At 35.2% G+C, this 21,716-nt stretch overlaps 1 pseudogene; it reads right to left on the minus strand.

Annotated features, from left to right (window-relative positions):
• Positions 1-11,698: 11,698 nt before the first annotated feature.
• On the minus strand, positions 11,699-12,570 carry LOC100580329 (annotated as a pseudogene).
• Positions 12,571-21,716: the final 9,146 nt, after the last annotated feature.

Here is a 21,716-nt window from a genome sequence, read left to right on the forward strand (position 1 = left end):
GAATGAGGCTGCTTAAGGGAAAGTGCAATTAAAGTTGTTTTATATTCTAAATAAGTCCAGTGAGATCGGTTTCTTGATAATTTAATGTTTTGTTTCTAACTGGATATAGTGGCTCCACTTCTCTCTAGTTCCATGCTAAGCAAGGAGACTCCATTTACAAGGTATCTTTTTTAAATTGACATAACACAGGAGAGGGAGGGCCACCAAAGAACCTTAGCTATCTCTGTCCCCCCTCTATTTTGCATTCATATCTTGGGAACATGAGCAAAATTTGTAGAAAATGGATTTTCCTTAGAAGTAGCATTTAACACATGTTGCTGAAGAAGTTAATTTTCCCACAACTTTGACGAAAACACATAAAGAGTTTAATTATTGTAAGCTGGAAGATGACTTCTGATGATGTATTAACTGATCATTAAACTTCAGCAGATTATATCTAAACAGTTGGAGTATGGTAAAGAATACACATTTCTTGTTGCCAAGAAAAGAATAAAAACCAGTTCAACAAAACACTTCATCATTAAGTTTTACCTCCACTGCAAATAGCATTAACCTGACTAAAAAGTCAAAATAGAATCCTGAATTTTGGTTCTAGACAACTACAAGTCTTTCAGCATACAACAGAATGTCCCTACTCTAGAGAATTTTGTTTTTGATTTCTTCACATGCTGCCATGTTCTTTAAAGCATTTTTTATAAGAGCTAAATTTTTGATGAGTCTGTTGACTACATGCTTGCAAAACAAATTTACCTCTTCCCTGAAAACCCTTTAGGTATCACCTCTTAATTTTTTTATGTCTAAAATAGTATTAACAGTCATTACTACTAATGAGATTAATTTTTACTATGTTTAATATTGTTAAGGATACTGATAAATTATTTGACTGTTCCCCCTTTGGGGGTAGCAGGTTTGATTGTCTTCTTACATAAATCATTATTTTATTAACCTTACAATAAAACCATCTCTTCTAAGACTTGTCTAGGTGTGAGCTTCTTTTTCTTGATTTTTGTCCAGACATAGTAAAAAATTTAAATCTAAATATGTGACTTTTTTTTTTTTTTGAGACAAAGTCTCACTCACTCTGTCTCCCAAGCTGGAGAACAGTGGCGCAATCTCGGCTCACTGCAACCTCCACCTCCCGGGTTCAAGGGATTCTCATGCCTCAGCCTCTCAAGTAGCTGATATTACAGGCGCACTACCACGCCCAGCTAATTTTTGTGTTTTTAGTAGAGACAGGGTTTCACCATGTTGGCCAGGCTGGTCTCGAATTCCTGACGTCAAGTGATCCACCTGCCTTGGCCTCCCAAAGTGCTAGGATTGCAGGCATGAACCACCACTTCCGGACCTAAATATGTGACCCTTTATTAGCCCACGAAACATTCTGTAGCCTTGATCATCCTTTCTGCCCTGATTGTTCTGACTTATCCTAAAAATACACATATTCTCTGTTGGGTGAATCTCTATTCTATGTTTTTGATATCAGTATGTGTCTTTTCATCCTTTTAAGTATGTTTTCTTTTCTCTCTGCACTTTGTAAGAACTTTTCAAGAAACCCCATCTCTACTAAAAATACAAAAAAAAAAAATTAGTCTGGCATGGTGGTGCACACCTGCAATCCCAGCTACCCCGGAAGCTGAGGTGGGAGAATTGCTTGAACCTGGGAGGCAGAGGTTGCAGCAAGCCGAGATTGTGCCAGTGCACTCCAGCCTGGGTGGCAGAAGGAGACCCCATCTCAAAAAAACAAAAAACAAAAAAACAAAAAAATGCTCCCAAACAAAAATTTGATCCTCCAAGTGTCGATTCCTTTTAAAGCCTCCATGTGGCTTTTATTTCTGCAGCTGCATTGTAGTTTCTTTGAAGTTCACAAATCCTCTTCATTATTACTTTACTATGATTTTGCCTATAATATTTTGCCTCTTCTTCATGGAAACAAATACATCTGAGATCTTACTAGAATTCTATCTGACTCTATTTACCCTCTCTCTAATGGTTGGTTAAAGCTCTTTTATTTGAAGAACAGATAAATGTTTATTCCATGAGGGTATTTGTATTTTCTAACTGTTTTGAAATTGTATTTACTGATTTAAATAAGAATCAATATTAATATTTTAATTCTTCCTATGTTGCTTATCACATAATTATTTTAAATTTCTTTATGTACATCTGTGCTGAATAATCTTTAGAATCTATATTTCTAAGTTTTTGTAAAAATGTATTTTCTGTAGCCACAAAGACAATTTCTAGATAGTGCTTTTCTAGCCATAATGGGATAATTACTCGTGATTAAAGTTAAGATGTTAAACTTACAAAACAAACCCATATGTCAAAGAAAAGGCAAATGATTGGCTTTATTTTCAATATATAAGTCTGTGCTTTTAAAAAGTATTTTCTCCCTTTACCTAAATGATTTTCTGGGTGTATCAGTTGGTTTTCACACTGCTGATAAAGACATACCCGACACTGGGTGATTTATAAAGAAAAAGAGGTTTAATGGACTCACAGTTCCACGTGGCTAAGGAGGCCTCACAATCATGGCAGAAGACGAAAGGCTACATGGCAGCAGGCAAAAGAGCAAATGAGAGACAAGTGAAAAGGAAAATGCCTTATAAAACCATCAGATCTTGTGAGACTTATTCACTACCATGAGAACCATATGGGGGAACTCGCCCCCATGATCCAATTACTCCCACTGGGTCTCTCCCACAACATATGGGAATTATGCAAGCTACAATTCAATATGAGATTTGGGTGGGGACACAGCCAAACCATATCACTGGGCAAGAAACAGTTGGCAAAAGAAGGAAAGGTACAAACTATGCCAGGCCTTACCACAGAATATTCACCTTATGCCATCAAAGATTTGCACATTTTTAGTTGAAAATGAGGGTAAAATCAGAAAAAAAACTTATGTAATTAGTTTTTTATGGTAGTATCAGATTGATTCTGAAAACTGTGTTTCAAATTCATGCAATCAATAGCTAAAGCAAAAATGCTTTATACAATAGCAGATTATGTATTTTACCATCAACATTATATTTGAGAATCAATTAAGATAAAACAAGCAGAAAATAATATGAACAGACAAATTGACAATATACCTGCTAAGATGGAGATAACACTAATTCAAAAGATTATTAAATCAAAATTGCTTCCTTACAGTGGTTGAGGAATCTATAGACATTAATAACAGAAAAGAGTTAATAGCTCTAGTTACACTCTGTGAAGGTAAAGGCTTGAGCTGCAAATATGTCCCAAACAAACTAATGAAGATAAATCATTCATAGTCCTAAATGAATATGTGATATGCCTATCCCCTTGATATCTCAGTATTACAAAGTATTGCTTTTCCTTACTCTACTGGAAGTAGGCATAGCCATAAAACTTCCTTTGATCATTGCAATTTGAACAGAAAAGGCATGTGTTACTCTTGGGAAGATGCAAAGAAGAGCCCCTGTACTCTCTTTCCTCCCAAACTGAGGAGGAAAGTTCCAGACGGTGGAGTGTTCAACAACCTGAAGTCTTTATTCACGGAATACACCAACATGAAATAAGAATGTACTTGAGGAAAAAATAAATGTATTTCTTTATTAGTTAAAGGCTCAGAAATTGGAAGACGGTTGGTCATTACAGAATAACCTAGAATACTCCAAAAGATATCAGATATTTTGAAAATGTTATGGAAACAATACATAAATCTGAACTCACTGAAAATGCTTCACCTCAAGAGTCCATTTTGAAAATATTGAGATTAAAGGAAGATATACTTTCCATTACATGAAAGCTCTGGTTTTTAAAAATTTGCCCATATTTGATTATAGATCTCAGTGAGAGTGTAAAGAGGACCTAGGATGCTGACTTTGAGAGTTCTTCAATGAAGTGGCCCAGTGAGTCACTCTACCATGAAACCTAAAATGTACAATCTTCACTCAGATATCCATTATTTCTAAACAGCCTTAAGTTGCCCCAATATTAAACACAAGCTGACAATTAAGAAGCACTAGATTCCCGGGCAAGATGGACGAATAGGAACAGATCTGGTCTGCAGCTCCCAGCGACACCAATGCAGAAGGCGGATGATTTCTGCATTTCCAACTGAGGTACCCGGCTCATCTCATTGGGACTGGTTTTAGAGAGTGGGCGCAGCCCAGGGAGGACGATCAGAAGCAGGGTGGGGCATCGCCTCACCGGGGAAGCGAAAGGGGTTGGGGAACTCCCTCCCCTAGCCAAGGAAGGCTGTGAACATTTCTATAAAGAGAAAGAAGAGCTTGGGAACCAAGCAGAATTTAATTTGACATCTGTGTCTGCCATTTCCTCCCATGTAGCTTCAGGAAAGTCACTCCACTATTATGAACCTCAGGATTTCTTATATCTTGAATGAGAATAATTTCCACTTTACAGAGTTTTTTTAATAAAATAATTTTTAAAGGGCTTACATCACCTGTTGCTAAAAAGTTTTATAACATTATTTGCTCTTAAAGAGTGTTCCAATAGCCCAATTAACATTAGCATTTTACAATTACCAGTATTATTAATATGTAAGTATTACCCCATGAAAAGGAAGATTACTTTTTAGATATTTTTAAATTCCTGAAAAATTAGAGTAAAATACAAATATGTAACTACAGGAACATATAAATAAATACTTGCCAAACATTCTAGTCTGTGGTTGATATTAAAGGTGGAAGCAGTAATTTTAAAAATATACATATTTTACTCATTTTTATTTATTTGAAAAGTAGCAAATGACAGACTAGAAAGTATTTTCAGCTAATGTTATGCCTTTTTATTTATGATCGTTATGATGATGTAAGGAGCTATTAAGAATGTTCAATGACGGAGTCAAAAGCTCTTAACTATGTGTTTCTAGAAAAGATATGCCATAATTCTGTTACATATCATAGGAAAATTATTTTCTCCCTTTATATTTTAGTTTCACAAATCAAAAGATACGAATGTGAAAGTGTATCAGCGATTTTAAAGATTGATGTGCCATTAACTTGGACAATCTAATGAAAGCTCTGCTCCTTTCCTGTGGAATAAATGTGTATAGACCTTAACACACAAACTTTGGACTTCGCGGCCCTCCAAAATTGCAAGCCTGATATCTTAGTAATGCTTTCAATTAATACATGAGACAATTTTGTTATCTTAATTGATAAGTTGATGCTGCCATCTAGTGGCAATGCTTAACAACTTAAGAAGAAACCACGACCGTGTTATTTCGCTGGGAATGCTGTTTACCCTTAAACGTATTATACATTCGCTGAGACCGTGTTAACAAGAGTTGACTTAAGAGTTAGAGATATACAATATATTTCTTAGTGAAATATTTTATATAAACTTAGAGTAATTTTTAATTAAAATTTAGTTTTGAAAAATATAATCCTTATACAAATCTGATAATTTCTCAGGAAAAAATTTCTATAGAAAGTTGTCACTGGAGTAACTCAATTAAATTAGTTATTTCTTTTCCCTCACAATTTCTTACCTAATATTACTAAAAGGAAGGGGAAAAAGATGTTTCATAAAGAATATGAAAATGATATTTAATGAGTACTGAAAGCAAACATTATAAAAGCAAAATTTAATGGGTTGGGAAATTGAACTAATATTTAAAATTAGGTTTTGAAAACTCAGGATGTAAGGTCATTTTGAGGAAATCTTTACTAACAGAGAAATTGGAGAAAGATGAATCAGCCTTAATAGTTAATCCTTCCTCGCATTTCTTTCCAAATGGACCTGAAGAAAACAAAAGCCTGTTATGCTCCGTTGGGTTTAACAAACTTTTATTGAATAACTACTCTGTGCCAGACACTGTACAAGGCTCTCATGATAAACAAGTAGTAGCTCCTCAGGACATATGATTAGGATGAATTCCTCTATTTCTAGGTAAATAAAATTCTGTTTTAATCAGGAGCAGATGATGTCCCATGCCTTCCAACATCCATAAAGATAACTATATGAATATCAATAATAATAAGAAAAAGAATATCAGCAATAACAATAATAGAAACATCATCCAATACTTCTGAATACTCACTTGCAATATTTTATTTAATTTTGATAGTAATACAATGCCCTAGATAATGTTATCCCCATTTTATAGCTAAGAATACAAAAAAATTTCTATAAATTATGTGTAATTTTGGATACTGATTTTATTTTGAATTTTGCAGTATGTAGCCTCACTTGTGTAACCTTAATATAGTTATGCCATTCATATTTAAATTTATGAATATAATATAATATAATATAATATAGATATTAGATTCTCCAGAGAGACAGAACCTATCAGAGATAGATAGATGTAGACACAGACAGAGATATAGATGCATAAGAGGGAATTTATTAGGGGAACTGGTTCATATTATGAACGTTAAGTCCCAGACAGATAATCTGCAAGCTAGAGACCTTAGGATGCCAGTAGCATGGCTCAGCCCAAGCCTAAAGGCCTCAAAAACAGGGAAGCTGATGATGTAACTCTAAGTCTGAGGCTTCAGGACTAAGAACCTGGGACCACTGGTGCAAATCCTGGAGTCCAAACGCTGGAGAGCCTGGAGTTCTGATGTCCAAGAGCAGGAAAAGAAGAGTGTCCCAACACTAGGAGAGAGAGAAAACAATAGAATTTGCCTTTCTTCTGTCTTTTTGTTTCATCCAGGCCCCAAGACGATTGGATGGTGCCTGCCCCCATTGAGTGAGGGACGATTTTGCCACCTCAGTCTACCTACTCACATGCCAATCTCTTCTGGAAACACCCTCTCAGACACACCCAGAAATAATTGTTTACCAGCTATCTAGTCATCCCTTAATCCAACCAACTTGACACCTACAATAGACCATCACATCCCCCTCTCTCTTTCTCTCTCTCACATACTCACACCATGCACACACATCACTGAATCTAATAGAATTAAAAATAACCTTTTCCTCTCTCTTTCTTCAAAACATCTTTAAATCTTTTTCTTTCTTTCCTCGAAGTTCCATTTTAAATATGTTTGTCTTCCCAATCAGATGTCCCTTTTCCCTTCTTTTGGCAAAAGAACCACTCTTTTAGTGGTTCTAAGATCTTTTAGTGGTTCTAAGATAAGTCGCTCCCACACCTGGTGTTGCTGTCAACCATGAGGCCCTGAATCTTCAAAACCACGGAGGTAGGCCCTGATCCAGGAGAATAAGTCAGTTGGAGGATACCAGTACCATGAACACAGCTACCAGGTAAGTAAAAAAAAAAAAGTGGGTCAATCAAAGACAGTTTTTGTTTCTTTTGAATGGTGTCAAATAGTGACAGAAAAGAAATGAGTAGAAAACTTCTCCCAACTATATTGTCCCAATTTTATTTTCCTTTAATGTGCTAAAGCTTAAAAGCCAAACCAATAGTCAACCAAAGGTGTTATGTGGATGTTCTTTCCCTACCTACCCCCAAAAAAGGGATTTTATCAGTTCAGATTAGGTTTACCTACATGTGATAGGAAATTTAAAATAGCAGTAACTTAAACAAATGGCTTAAACTTTATTTTTCTTTCTTATAAAACGAGTAAGTAAATAGCCAATGTAGGGCAGATATGGCTGCTATACAGTGACAGGAGCCCGAATGCTTCCCCATGGTACAAAATGACTGCCACTGAATCTACATTTAGGTCACAAAAAGGAGACAGGTGACAGGAAGAATGCTAACCTGAACATCTAAGGAGACTTCCCAGAAGAACCTCACACTTTTTCTTCTTACATTTCAGTACTTCGTCATGTGGCAACAGCCATGTACAAAGGAGATTGGAAAATGTAGTGTTCTATCTTGGTTGCAATGTGCCCAGCTAAAAATAGGGCTTCCATTAAACAAGAGGAGAATGAAAGATGGAATTCCTCTTTAGTAGTATTTGCTACAGAGGTAAATGTAATTTATTTGGCTTCTTTTCTTCTTAGCCATTTTTTCCCCTTAGATGATCTTCCTATCATGATGGCATTTGTATGATAGCTAAAAGCACAAGTTTTGCTGTCTGAGGACCTGAGTTAGAATCCCAACCCCACTATAAATAAACTGTATGATCCTGTCTCCATCATGAGATATATTTGATCCTCCTTTTTTTGTAGGATAATGATTCCTAGCTCTTCTTTTTTTGTAGTAGTGCTGATCCCTAGCTCTTCTTTATTTGTAGTAATACTAATTCCTAGCTGGTTTGCCATTAAGTGCATGCTTCTCTCCCTCCAAAGGAGAAAAGAACTTTTCCTGTCTCATTTACTGCTATATCCTCAGGACTTGGAATAATGCCTGCTAATCAGGGGTCACCATATACATATTTTTTAACTTAATTTTGACAAATAAAAATCCTGTTATTTTAAAATATTTAGGATTTATTTAGTTAAAAGCAAACTAAAAATAACATTTAATATAAAATCTTATAAAAATCTTGTAAAAATATATATACCTACATATAAGAAAATGCTGGAAGAATGTAAACAGTGGATTTAGCATAGATTATTTATACAAACAAAATTACATGACAAGAACGTGTGTTTTTCTAGATCCCATTGTCTTATAAAATAGACTATCTGCATTTTTATATTTCAGAATCCTATATATATGGTACAAACATATAAATTTTAAATAGTAGAAAAAATATATCTATTTTGATGTATATTACCATTGTTTTCATATGTGAGTAGTGAAATTACAAGTGAGTTTTATTTTCTTTGTGTTATGCTTTCCAAACATTCTCTAATAATTTTAGGTCTCTAAAAGTATGTATTTATTGCTTTTCCTAGGCAACAAGAGAAAATATTTTTTAATTTAGGCACATATATTTTATATTCTTATTAGGCCAAAGACGTTTTGATTCAATTAATACATTACATTATATAATAATCTTACTAAGTGGAACCATTTTCTCATTTCAAGAAAAATTTTGTTTACTAGTTTTAAAATATGGTAAAAGCTGTGGTTGGAAAAAGTGATTTCTGAAATCTCTAAGAGGGTGCAAATCCTCTCATCGCACTCAGGCTACAGACGGTCTGTTTTCTGTCAACATCATTAGATTTGCCTTCAACCCCATTATTTTTGGCAGTGGAATTGCTCAAGTGCAATTCAAGGAGATTGCAGTTACTGACCCATTGTTCTGAGTCCAGACAAGACCCCTTTCCATCTGAACATGTCTATTGGTCTCTCCCTCAATGAGACGCCCATGAAATATTGAGAGCCTTGGGGAAAGGAGAGTGTCCACACATATCATCCCAATGTGTTCCAGGGAAGTTTGTAAACACTTGGAGAAGAACTGATAGCACCTGATTCATTCTGAAATTGGGGTTCTGTATGAAGAGTTATTTTAGATGCATGGGATCAGCTCTGCATCCACTTTTCTGACCAGAAACTCTTCCTTAATTTCAAAGAAACAAGAAGATGCTAAAACTATTTTAAAATTTTATCTATTATATTTCTTTTTCAATTTGGAAACAACGAAAAAGGGTAACATGAAAATAGGCTGTAAATTTTCTGTATTCTAATTTACCTCTAACTTTTCCATACCCAGTGCCTCTGAATTTTAAAAATTTTTCTGTTTTACTCATTCACTTTCTTGCATTTTATTTCTAGTTTCTATAATAAGCTATTCCCATTTATTTTTACCTTAAAGAACTAAGAAAAAAACTAAATATCAACAAATAAAGTAATAGCTGAAATGACTTAAGAGTCAAATACACAGAGAGTTATCTGAAAATTATTACCAGGATTTGTCTCTGTATGAAATAGTAAGATTCTAGGGTTTTTATTTTTATTGTTGCTCCTCTTTTGCTTATTTATATTTTATATTTTCTGTGATAATGATGATTTATTTAGTTTTTAGAATATAAAGATAAAGAAAATAGGCATAAAATAAATTCAAAGGAATATAATAAGAAGAATTCCTTTTATTTAAAAAATTATTTTTAAGCAAAGTAACCTTTTATATTTTTAATTCTGTAGATAGGAATGAGGAACACATGTTTTTTTTCTAATAAATCACTCCTAGTCTGGACATTTACATTATTAAATATAACTAGTGTGCTAGTATTAACAGTCGCTAGATGGTTCTAACATTCATTAGACTTTATCATATTCCTAGTAATGAAGATTTTGGGGAGACATATAATTGTTCTGACTCCGTAGGTAACTAAGAATTTTTATCATTTATAGAAAGATGATGAAATGGAGGTTTTTCCAAAAGTAAGTAGTAAAATAAAAGTCAGATGGAAGCATAGAAATATGCCATCCCCTAAATTTTGCAAATGTCTTAGTATCTTGGGATGATGACCAGGAAGTCTAACCATGTCTGGAAGCTTTTCCTTTTATCTATTTTTTGTTCTTGATGAGAATTAAAATTTTAATTTTCTTCAAAAAAAACTTCTTTTTGGTGATTATCCTCCCCACGGGAGCTTTTACTTGTTTTATTTTATTTTATTTTATTTTATTTTATTTTATTTTATTATACTCTAAATTTTAGGGTACATGTGCACAATGTGCAGGTTTATTACATATGTATACATGTGCCATGTTGGTGTGCTGCACCCATTAACTGGTCATTTACATTAGGTATATCTCCTAATGCTATCCCTCCCCCCTCCCCCCACCCCACAACAGGCCCCGGAGTGTGATGTTCCCCTTGCTGTGTCCATGAGTTCTCATTGTTCAATTCCCACTTATATGAGTGAGAACATGCGGTGTTTGGTTTTTTGTCCTTGCGATAGTTTACTGAGAATGATGATTTCCAGTTTCATCCATGTCCCTGCAAAGGACATGAACTCATCTTTTTTTATGGCTGCATAGTATTCTATGATGTATATGTGCCACATTTTCTTAATCCAGTCTATCGTTGTTGGACATTTGGGTTGGTTCCAAGTCTTTGCTATTGTGAATAGTGCCGCAATAAACATACGTGTGCATGTGTCTTTATAGCAGCATGATTTATAGTCCTTTGGGTATATACCCAGTAATGGGATGGCTGGGTCAAATGGTATTTCTAGTTCTAGATCCCTGAGGAATCGCCACACTGACTTCCACAATGGTTGAACTAGTCGACAGTCCCACCAACAGTGTAAAAATGTTCCTATTTCTCACATCCTCTCCAGCACCTGTTGTTTCCTGACTTTTGAATGATCGCCATTCTAACTGGTGTGAGATGGTGTCTCATTGTGGTTTTGATTTGCATTTCTCTGATGGCCAGTGATAATGAGCATTTTTGCATGTGTTTTTTGGCTGCATAAATGTCTTCTTTTGAGAAGTGTCTGTTCATGTCCTTCGTCCACTTTTTGATGGGGTTGTTTGTTTTTTTCTTGTAAATTTGTTTGAGTTCTTTGTAGATTCTGGATATTAGCCCTTTGTCAGATGAGTAGGTTGCAAAAATTTTCTCCCATTCTGTAGGTTGTCTGTTCACTCTGATGGTAGTTTCTTTTGCTGTGCAGAAGCTCTTTAGTTTAATTAGATCCCATTTGTCAATTTTGGCTTTTCTTGCCATTGCTTTTGGTGTTTTAGACATGAAGTCCTTGCCCATGCCTGTGTCCCTAATGGTAATGCCTAGGTTTTCTTCTAGGGTTTTTATGGTTTTAGGTCTAACATGTAAGTCTTTAATCCATCTTGAATTAATTTTTGTATAAGGTGTAAGGAAGGGATCCAGTTTCAGCTTTCTACATATGGCTAGCCGGAAATCCTTTCCCCACTTCCCTGATGGTCTAGTGGCTAGGATACTTCTTTATTTATCAAGCTGTAGATGAGAGGTTTCATCATGGGGATGTTGTATAGAACACCGACACTATTTTATTGAGTTCCAGGTAAAAAGTTGCACCTGGTCGAACGTAGCTAAAGAAGAGAGACCCATAAAAGATGGAAACAGCTGTTAAGTGGGAAGAGCAGGTGGAAAAAGTTTTATTCCTCCCATCAGCAGAGCAGATCCTCAGAATGTCAGTAAGGATGTAAAAATAGGAGATTATAATGGTCAGGCTACTGACAACTAGTACAGATCCAGCCACAGTGAAAACTAACAATTTATTGATCCGGGCGTCAGCACATACGAGAGAAAGAAGAGGAGACATCTCACAGAAGAAATGATTGATAATGTTGGAGTGACAAAAGGGAAGCTGAAAAGCAGCCGTTGTGTGAGTTATGGTGTTGAAGAAATCAGTGGCATAAGGTGCAACCACCAGCTGGATGCACAGTCTCTATTACATGGCCACTGAGTACAACAATGGGTTACAGATGGCCACATAATTGTCATAGGCCATGGAAGCCAAGAGAAGACACTCAATGACTACGAAGAACCCAAAGAACCACTGCTATAAGGGAGAGCCCAGGAAAGAGACGGCTTTCCTTTCAGCAAAGAAGTCAGTGAGCAACTTGTGGCCCACAACGGATGAGAAGCAGATGTCCACAAAGACAGGTAGCTGAGGACAAAGTACAGAGGTGTGTGAAAGCGGGAATCGAGCCAGATGCGAACAATCATGCGCAAGTTTTCTGTCATAGTAATGAGGTAAGAAAGGTAGAAATGATAAGGAAAGGAAGACTTACAGCTGAAGATGATACCTTAAGCCTACAAAAATGAATTCTGTGATCCTTGTATATTTCCATCAGCCATTGGTTGGTTTTAGTCTCTATAGTGAGAAAAATAGAGAACTGATCATGCATTCAACTTTGATTTTTTAAAATCATAACATATTGCACAGGAAAAGAAATATAGGTGGAACTAACTTAGAAACATTGATATTTTTTAAAAAGCCCAAATAAAATGCTAGGCCATTAGATATATCACAGTTCTAAAGAGTAGTATGGTTTCAGTGTTTTAAAGAGAAAATTGGGATTTAACTAAGAAATGGTTAAAACATTATAAACCTATACAAATTAATCACTACCCTTACAGATTATAGGAAAAAGCATTATTATTATTTCAGTCGCATTTGAACAAGAATTTGATGAAATGCAGCTCTCAAGAAGAACTTTCCCAAACTGGAAATAAAAATAACTATTTAATTTAATACAAAGAATCTTCCAGAAAAAAAAATGTGTGTAGTGTTAAGACATTAGAAACATTCACATTATAATCAGACACTATTTAAAGATGTCCATAACATATGTATTTAACATTTATATTAAAGATTGTAAAATTCTAAAAAAAAAAATGAACTATAAGTACTGTAGTAAAAGTAGAAAGAAATAACTGTCACTATTAGCAGGCAAAATAATCACCCACATAGAAAACCAAGGAGAATCAACTGTTAAGATAAATTTTTAGAAAAAAATAATAAAAGTTTAACAAGGTAGTGGAATAGAAAATCAATATGGAAAATCAAAAATAATCAAATGTAAATTATCTCAGCAAAAATCATATTAATCAACTGGAATTGATAAAAAATAACCATTAATAAGCCTAACAAATAATTTTCAAGATTTCTTTGAAGAAAAATACAAATAATGGAAGTTTACTGAAATAAAAGAAGAAATGACAAAATAAGCCAGAAAAACATAATATTTTTGTTTTTTGATCTCTTTTGGATCAAAAGACTTAGTCATAAAGAGTCTTTTTCTCTTGGAAAACAATAAATTAGCTCCTATTGGGAAAGTAAAAATCTAACTGGCCATTCTTCACACTGGACTAACAGACTTAGATAAATCCAACTGTAGAGTCAACAGGAAACAAGGTTTCTCCATGGAATATTCTGCAGCTGTAAAGTGTCCCAACAGCCCTTTTCTTTGAGTGATTACTATTTTATTACTCAAGTATGACTTCCTATTCTAAACTAGTAGGCCATCTAATTTTCTTTTAAATTATATTAGTAGATAAAACAGCTTACTCTCTTCTAGAAGATCTAAGTCACCTTGACACAGCAAAGCAGTCTAATTTCCAACACAGATACAGAACATCAAACAGGGGGCTTCAAGATGTAATATTCCACATTTATCTTAACTTTGTAATTCCAAAGGAAGAAGGACCCTATGTCTGCTTTGTAATTTGAAACTGATGTTGACTGCTTTATAGACGACCCCACTTTGCTTGGGGTATATCAAAAATTCGCTTGGTATAAATTTTACCTAAACTCAGCCCTTCTCAATGATCCTATAATAACTATCTTTCCTTCATTTAATGAGACATCCGTAGTTTATAAGCTGTGTGGTCTCCCTTATTGTGATGGATCAATAAAGGTGATTTGGTGAGAAAAAGGCTTGCTCCTGGTTTTCTTAGGCTATTTGGGTTAAGATACTCACCAAATTATTTTACAAATTTAATGTAGCTCCAACCGAAATCCAAACATAATTAAACAATTTGATTTAAAAATGTATAAAAAAGAAAAATGTTCAACAATAGCCAACAAAATTTTGAAAAAGAAAACCAAAGACAAGGGATGTGTTATGCCAGGTATCTGCACAGATTATAAAGCTACCATAATTATAACAACAAGGTGTTGTTCCTAGACTATACGGAAATATGAGTAGAAGATCCAAAACAGATTCATGAACATATGCCAATTTAATATAAATGTTTATTTCAAATTGGGAAAATAACGATGAATTAAACATAAAAGGTATTATAATATTTGAATGCATTTGAAAAAATAACAAATATTAACACTCTACCTTACACTACCTAAATTAAGTAATCCTAACTATAAATATGTGACAAGATATAATAAAGACAGCATTACGATTTTCTTGTAAGAATGGTCTTCTTAAATAGTACGTGAAGGTCATTTAATTTTTTTTTAATTAGCTAAATTTATTTATATATATATATTTTATTATACTTTAAGTTTTAGGGTACATGTGCACAACATGCAGCTTTGTTACGTATGTATACATGTGCCATGTTGATGTGCTGCACCCATTAACTCATCACTTAGCATTAGGTATATCTCCTAATGCTATCCCTCCTGCCTTCCCCCACCCCACAACAGGCCCCAGTGGGTGATGTTCCCCTCCCTGTGTCCATGTGTTCTCATTGTTCAATTTCCACCTATGAGTGAAAACATGCGGTGTTTGGTTTTTTGTCCTTGTGATAGTTTATTGAGAATGATGATTTCCAGTTTCATCTATGTCCCTACAAAGGACATGAACTCATCATTTTTTATGGCTGCATAGTATTCCATGGTGTATATGTGCCACATTTTCTTAATCCAGTCTATCATTGTTGGACATTTGGGTTGGTTCCAAGTCTTTGCTATTGTGAATAGTGCCACAATAAACATACATGTGCGTGTGTCTTTATAGCAGCATGATTTATAATCCTTTGGGTATATACCCAGTAATGGGATGGCTGGGTCAAATGGTATTTGAGTGAGGAGATATCTTATTGCAGTTTTGGTTTGCATTTCTCTGATGATTAGTGATGTTGTGCTATTTTTTTTCATATAACTGTTTGCCATTTGTATATCTTCTTTTGAGAGATATCTATACAGAGCTTTTGCCTATTTTCAAATGTGATTATTCTTATGATTACTTGCTAAAAATTTGTTTGAGCTCCTTATAGACTATTTATTAGGCCACAAAAAATTCAAAAGTCTCAAAAAATTAAAAACAATTGAAATAATATCACATATATTTTTCTGACCCCAATAGAATAAAACTCGAAATCAGTACAAGAGGAACTTCGGGAACTATGCAAATGTATGAAAATTAAACAATATGCTTCTGAATTACCATTGGGCCAATGAAGAAGTTAAGAAGAATTTGTTTTTTCCAAAGGAAACAGTTAAAAATAAAACACTATATACCTAATGTATGCAATAGAAAAAAAAGCAGTAGTAAGGGGGAAGTTTATAATAAAAGCCTACAATCATGAAAGTAGGAAGACTTTAAGTAAATAATTGATGCAGCTTAAAGAATTGTAAGAGCACTTTGTGGATTCTGGATATTAGCCCTTTGTCAGATGAGTACATTGCAAAAGTTTTCTCCCATTCTGTTGGTTGCCTGTTCACTCTGATGGTAGTTTCTTTTGCTGTGCAGAAGCTCTTTAGTTTAATTAGATCCCATTTGTCAATTTTGGCTTTTCTTGCCATTGCTTTTGGTGTTTTAGACATGAAGTCCTTGCCCATGCCTACATGCCTATGTCCTGAATGGTATTGCCTAGGTTTTCTTCTAGGGTTTTTATGGTTTTAGGTCTAACATGTAAGTCTTTAATCCATCTTGAATTAATTTTTGTATAAGGAAGGTGTAAGGAAGGGATCCAGTTTCAGCTTTCTACGTATGGCTAGCCGGTTTTCCCAGCACCATTTGTTAAATAGGGAATGAACAGACACTTCTCAAAAGAAGACATTTATGCAGCCAACAGACACATGAAAAAATGCTCATCATCACTGGCCATCAGAGAAATGCAAATGAAAACCACCATGAGATATCATCTCACACCAGTTAGAATGGCCATCATTAAAAAGTCAGGAAACAACAGGTGCTGGAGAGGATGTGGAGAAATAGGAATGCTTTTACACTGTTGGTGGGACTGTAAACTAGTTCAACCATTGTGGAAGGCAGTGTGGCGACTCCTCAGGGATCTAGAACTAGAAATACCATTTGACCCAGCCATCCCATTACTGGGTATATAAAAAAAAAACAGATATCCCCTCACTCCAGTTAAAATGCCTTTTATCAAAAAGTCATGCAATAATGTGTGCTGGTGAGGATCTGGAGAAAGGGGAACCCTCATACTCTTTTGGTAGGAATGTGAATTAGTACAGCTACTATGGAAAACAGTATAGAGGCTCCTCAAAAAAACACAAATAGAACTACCATATGATTTGGCAATTCCACTGCTGGATACATACCCAAAAGAAAATATATTTGTAAATCAAAGAGCTATCTGCACTGCCATGTTTATTGCAGCACTAGTCACAATAGCCAAGAGATGGCATCAACCTAACTGTTCATAAGCAGATGAATGAAGAAAATGTAGTACATATACACTACAAAATATTATTCAGTCATAAAAAGAATGAAATCCTGTCATTTGCAGCAACATGGAGGTAACTGGAGGACATCATGTTAAGTGAAATGAGCCAAGCACAGAAAGTCAAACATCAGTATTCTCACTCATATGTTGGAGCTAAAAATAAAAATAAGCACATAAAAGAAAAAAAAATATATATATATATGATGGAATACTACTCAGCCATAAAAAGGAATTAGTTAATGGCATTCACAGCAACCTGGATGAGATTGGAGACTATTATTCTAAGTGAAGTAATGCAGGAATGGAAAACCAAACATCATTATGTTCTCACTCATAAGTGGGAGCTAAGCTATGAGGATGCAAAGACATAAGAATTACACAATGGACTTTGGGGACTAACGGGGAAAAGGGTGGGAAGGGGGTGAGGGATAAAAGACTACAAATAAGGTGCAGTGTATACTGCTCGGGTGATGGGTGCACCAAAATCTCAAAAAATCACCACTAAAGAACTTACTCATGTAACCAAACAGCACCTGTTCCCCAATAACCTATGGGGGAAAGAAATAATATATAAATGTGTCTGGAAGGATATATACCACATGAGCAGTCATTAGCTCTGAGAACAAAGGGGCAGGGAACCCTATTTGAGTGAGTAACCAAAGCTAGCCCTACTTACAATTTTTAGATTTTGTTACAAAGAGAAAATATACAGTTGATCCTCAAACCACACAGGAGTCAGGAGCACCAACCCTCTAAGCAGTTGAAAATCCATGTATAACGTTAGACTCCCCAGAAACTTAACTACTGATAGCCTGTTGTTCACCGGAAGCCTTACTGATGCTAACACAGTCAATTAACACGTATTTTGCTTATGTTTTATATACTGTATTCTTGCAATAACATAAGCTAGAGAAAACAAATAGTATTAAAAATCTTAAGAAAGAGAATATGCATGTATTATTCATTAAGTAGAAGTGGATCGTTTTAAAGGTCTTTATTCTTGTCTTCATGTTGAGTAGGCTAAGAGGGAATACGAAGAGGAAGATTTGGTCTTTCTGTCTTAGGGGTGGCAGAGGCAGAAGAGGTGGAATAGGTGGAAGAGGAGGCAGGAGACGCAGGCACACTGGGTGTAATTTTTGTTTTAAAAAATCCATGTAAAACCGGACCTGCAGAGTTCAAGCCCATGTTGTTCAAAGGGCAACTGTACATGCATTATGTTTGTAATTAAAAATAATCCAAAACCTGACTAAAAATAATGAAAATCAAAAGCAATTCCTTCAACTATTTCAGCAATTAAAAAAGAAAATACCTACAATCAGCCTAGTATAAAAACAAGAAGCAAGAGATGTGTAAAACCCAGCAGGTAAAGGATGAGGAACAATTTCAAAATATGCATTTAGAGTTCTAGATTTCTAAAATTCAAAGAAGCTAAGAGAGCCCCACCTTCATCCTTTATAAGTGGGTGAGGCTCCACGATATCTCACCCAAGACCATAGAAATGGTGGCAAATACAAAATCACTTTCCACCATGCAGTGCTAAAGACTGAGTATGACTGAAACTACAATGAATATTGTACAACAACAATTGTAAAGTATTCATGACCTACCAGAGTCTGCCTCAAGTTCTTTACAAATGACCATACATTTGATTTCCACCCAAGCTGGGATAAGAAATATTTGGCCCTCCTCATTTCATAGAGCAGGAAATCAAAACTCTGTGGAAGATGATGAAGCAGTCCTAGCACTGCTACTTCCTTAGGGTGCTGAGATTAAGATATTGCCATGTCTGAATTTAGAGCCTCCATTATTAGTTTACCACTGTGGCATTCCATCGGGACATTACAATAATAATGGGAGATCTTTCAATGTCCCAATCCAATCCTGTATGCTGTTTCTGAAGTGTAGAATCCATCAATTCAAATGCACATTTAATAGTAAAGAGGCTACTACAAAGAAAGCAATGAGATTCCAGATAAATTTTGTGTAGGGCCCAAGTTAGCTTAAATACAGCAGCTCTCAAACACCTGCAAATTATGCTCTTATTTATAGTCATCTCATTACCTTTCACACCTCATGCCTTCATTGTGATGCAGTGTTCCATACTGATGACACCACTCCCAGAATGGGTGCGGAACCTCTCTCCTGCTCAGGGCACAGTCATCTATAAACGTGGACTAAGGAGAAGAATAAAGTTCTTTGGACTTGAAGACAAATTTAACTTGATCATAGCCACTTTGTGCATCTTACAAGATTTCCCATTATTGTTGCTAGATTTTAATGCAGTATTCTAACCAGTTAATATCTGATATTGGATATTCCTCCATGTCACATTTTAAATGTCAATCATTTTCATCTTCCTATAAATACATTTCATTCATTTTTGTATTCTCAAAGAGTAAACAGAGAGACAGAAATGGATTTTAAAATTGACCTAAACTTACATTCTAATGAAATCTTTTCTTCTTTAAAGATGACAAAAAGGATTAAAATTTAAATGGAGTAGAAACTGTACTCCTTTTAAATATGCATTCCATCTCCCTCCTCAATCTGTGACTCTGCACAAAGAAGAGGTCAGATTTTCTGGGAGTGACTTGATTTTATTCTTAATCTTCTTCCCAATAAACTAGTAAAATTCCACTCTGGAATAAATCCAGCATCTTAATCACTTGTGTTAAAATTTGCAGGAGCAGTTATATCATTTTTTATTCTGGGAGAACTTTCGTCCCCAAAGTACGCTATACCCTGGGGATTTCATCATTAAGAGAAGTAAATTAAAATATTCTTGCTGTCTTCAAATGCTGTTTCAAAATCCACTGGGATCAGCTTATTTGTTTTCTGTGTTTGACTGGTAAACTTTTTCCCCCCACTTCTTTCCCAAACAATTAAATACTTACAGAGTAAAACTTTTGCACAATGATGTAACAACTGCTAAGATTTCCCAACAAGAAGTACTGCAAAATTTTTGCAACTGCTCAGCCAAAGTATACTACACTAGAGGATTAGCCACAAGTATACCTTAGACCCCCCACTTCCCAAATGCCCTGCTTCTAAAACCTCTGAAACCAAAAGAAAGGAATGCAGACAGAAACATTTACATAAGGTGTAATGTCGTAATGTTGAGGAAGAAGTCAAATCAGGTATAATTTCAGTCATTTTCAACCTTTGCCTTCAAAAATCTTTATCAATTCGTTCATGACTGCTCAGTCACCTCACCCTTTTTAGATACCAATGTCTTTGGGAAAATGTCCTCTCAACTTAAGTATTCTCTTTCTTTTATTTATTTATTTTTCACTCACATGATGTATACTGAAACTTAATCATCATCACAACACATGTGCACTGTAAGTCGCTACTGGTTCTTCATCCTCATCTCTTCTCTTGCTTCAGTAGAAAAAAAAAACATACAAACACACACGCAAACACATTTTTTCTTATTTTTTAATAACTTGCACATTAGGTTCTTTTCCAAATACGGTATCCTGCTCTTTCTTTGATTATGAAGCATTATTTCACAACTGTATATAATTTGTTTTTTCTTTCCTTATCCTTGAATGAGAATAGAGGATTAATCAACCCATAGGGTATTCACCTAGTGGAATTTGATAGCAGTAGAGAGAAATCTTACCCATCATATTAAATGCTCACAACCAGAACTTCTAACCCTCTGCATTATACAGCTTTGTTTTTTACATTTTATTTTATTTTAATTTCAACTTTTATTTTAGATACAAGGTGTACATGTACAGGTGTTTTACATGAGAATATTGCCTGATACGGAGGTTTGGGGTATGTATCTGGTCACCTAGGTCATGAACATAATACCCAATAGGTAGTTTTTCAACCCATGCTCCCAGACCTGCCTGCCCCCTTTAGCAGTCCACAGTGTCTATTGTTCCCGTATTGATATCCATGTGTGCTCAATGTTTAGCTCCCGCTTACACAGGAGACCATGTGCTATTTGGCTTTCTATTCTTACGTTAATTTGCTTAGGATTATGGATTCCAGCTCCACTCATGTTGCCGCAAAGAACATAATTTCATTTTTTATGGTGTGTAGTACTCCGTGATATATATGTGCCACATTTTCTTTATCCAACTTACCACTGATGGGTACCTAGATTGATTCCATGTCTTTGTTCTTGTGAATTTTGCTACAATGAATATATGAATGTGTGTGACTTTTTGGTAGAATGATTTATTTTCCTTTGGGTGTATACCCAGTAATGGGATTGCTAAGTCACAAGGTAACTCTGTTTTAAGTTCTTTGAGAAATCTTCATACTGCTTTCCACAGTAGCTGAACTAACTTAACTTACATTCCCACCAATAGTGTGGCAGTGTTCCCTTTTCTCCACAGCCTTGCCATCATCTGTTGTTTTTGATTTTTTTTTTTTTTTTTTTTTTTGAGATAGGATGTCACTCTGTCTCCTAGGCTGGAATGCAGTGGCTTGAACACACAGCTCACTGCAGCTTCAATCTCCCAGGCTCAAGTGATCCTCACGCCTCTGCTTTCCAAGAAACTGGGGCTACAGACAGGGACAGGTGCCACCATACCTGGCTAATTTTCAGATTTTTTTGTAGAGATAAGGTTTCACCATGTTGCTCAGGCTCATCTTGAAACTCCTGAGCTGAAGGGACCCACCCACCTTGGCCTCCCACAGTGCTGGGATTATAGGCATGAGCCATCACGTCAAGCCTAACTTTTTAATAATAATTATTCTAATTGGTGTGAGATGGTATCTCATTGTGGTTTTGATGTGCATTACTCGAAAAATATTGAGCATTTTTTCATATGTTTGTTGGCTGCTTGTATGTCTTCTTTTGAGAAA

The sequence above is a fragment of the Nomascus leucogenys genome, chromosome 4, assembly GCF_006542625.1.
Source record: "Nomascus leucogenys isolate Asia chromosome 4, Asia_NLE_v1, whole genome shotgun sequence".
In the NCBI taxonomy this organism is placed as follows: Eukaryota; Metazoa; Chordata; class Mammalia; order Primates; family Hylobatidae; genus Nomascus; species Nomascus leucogenys.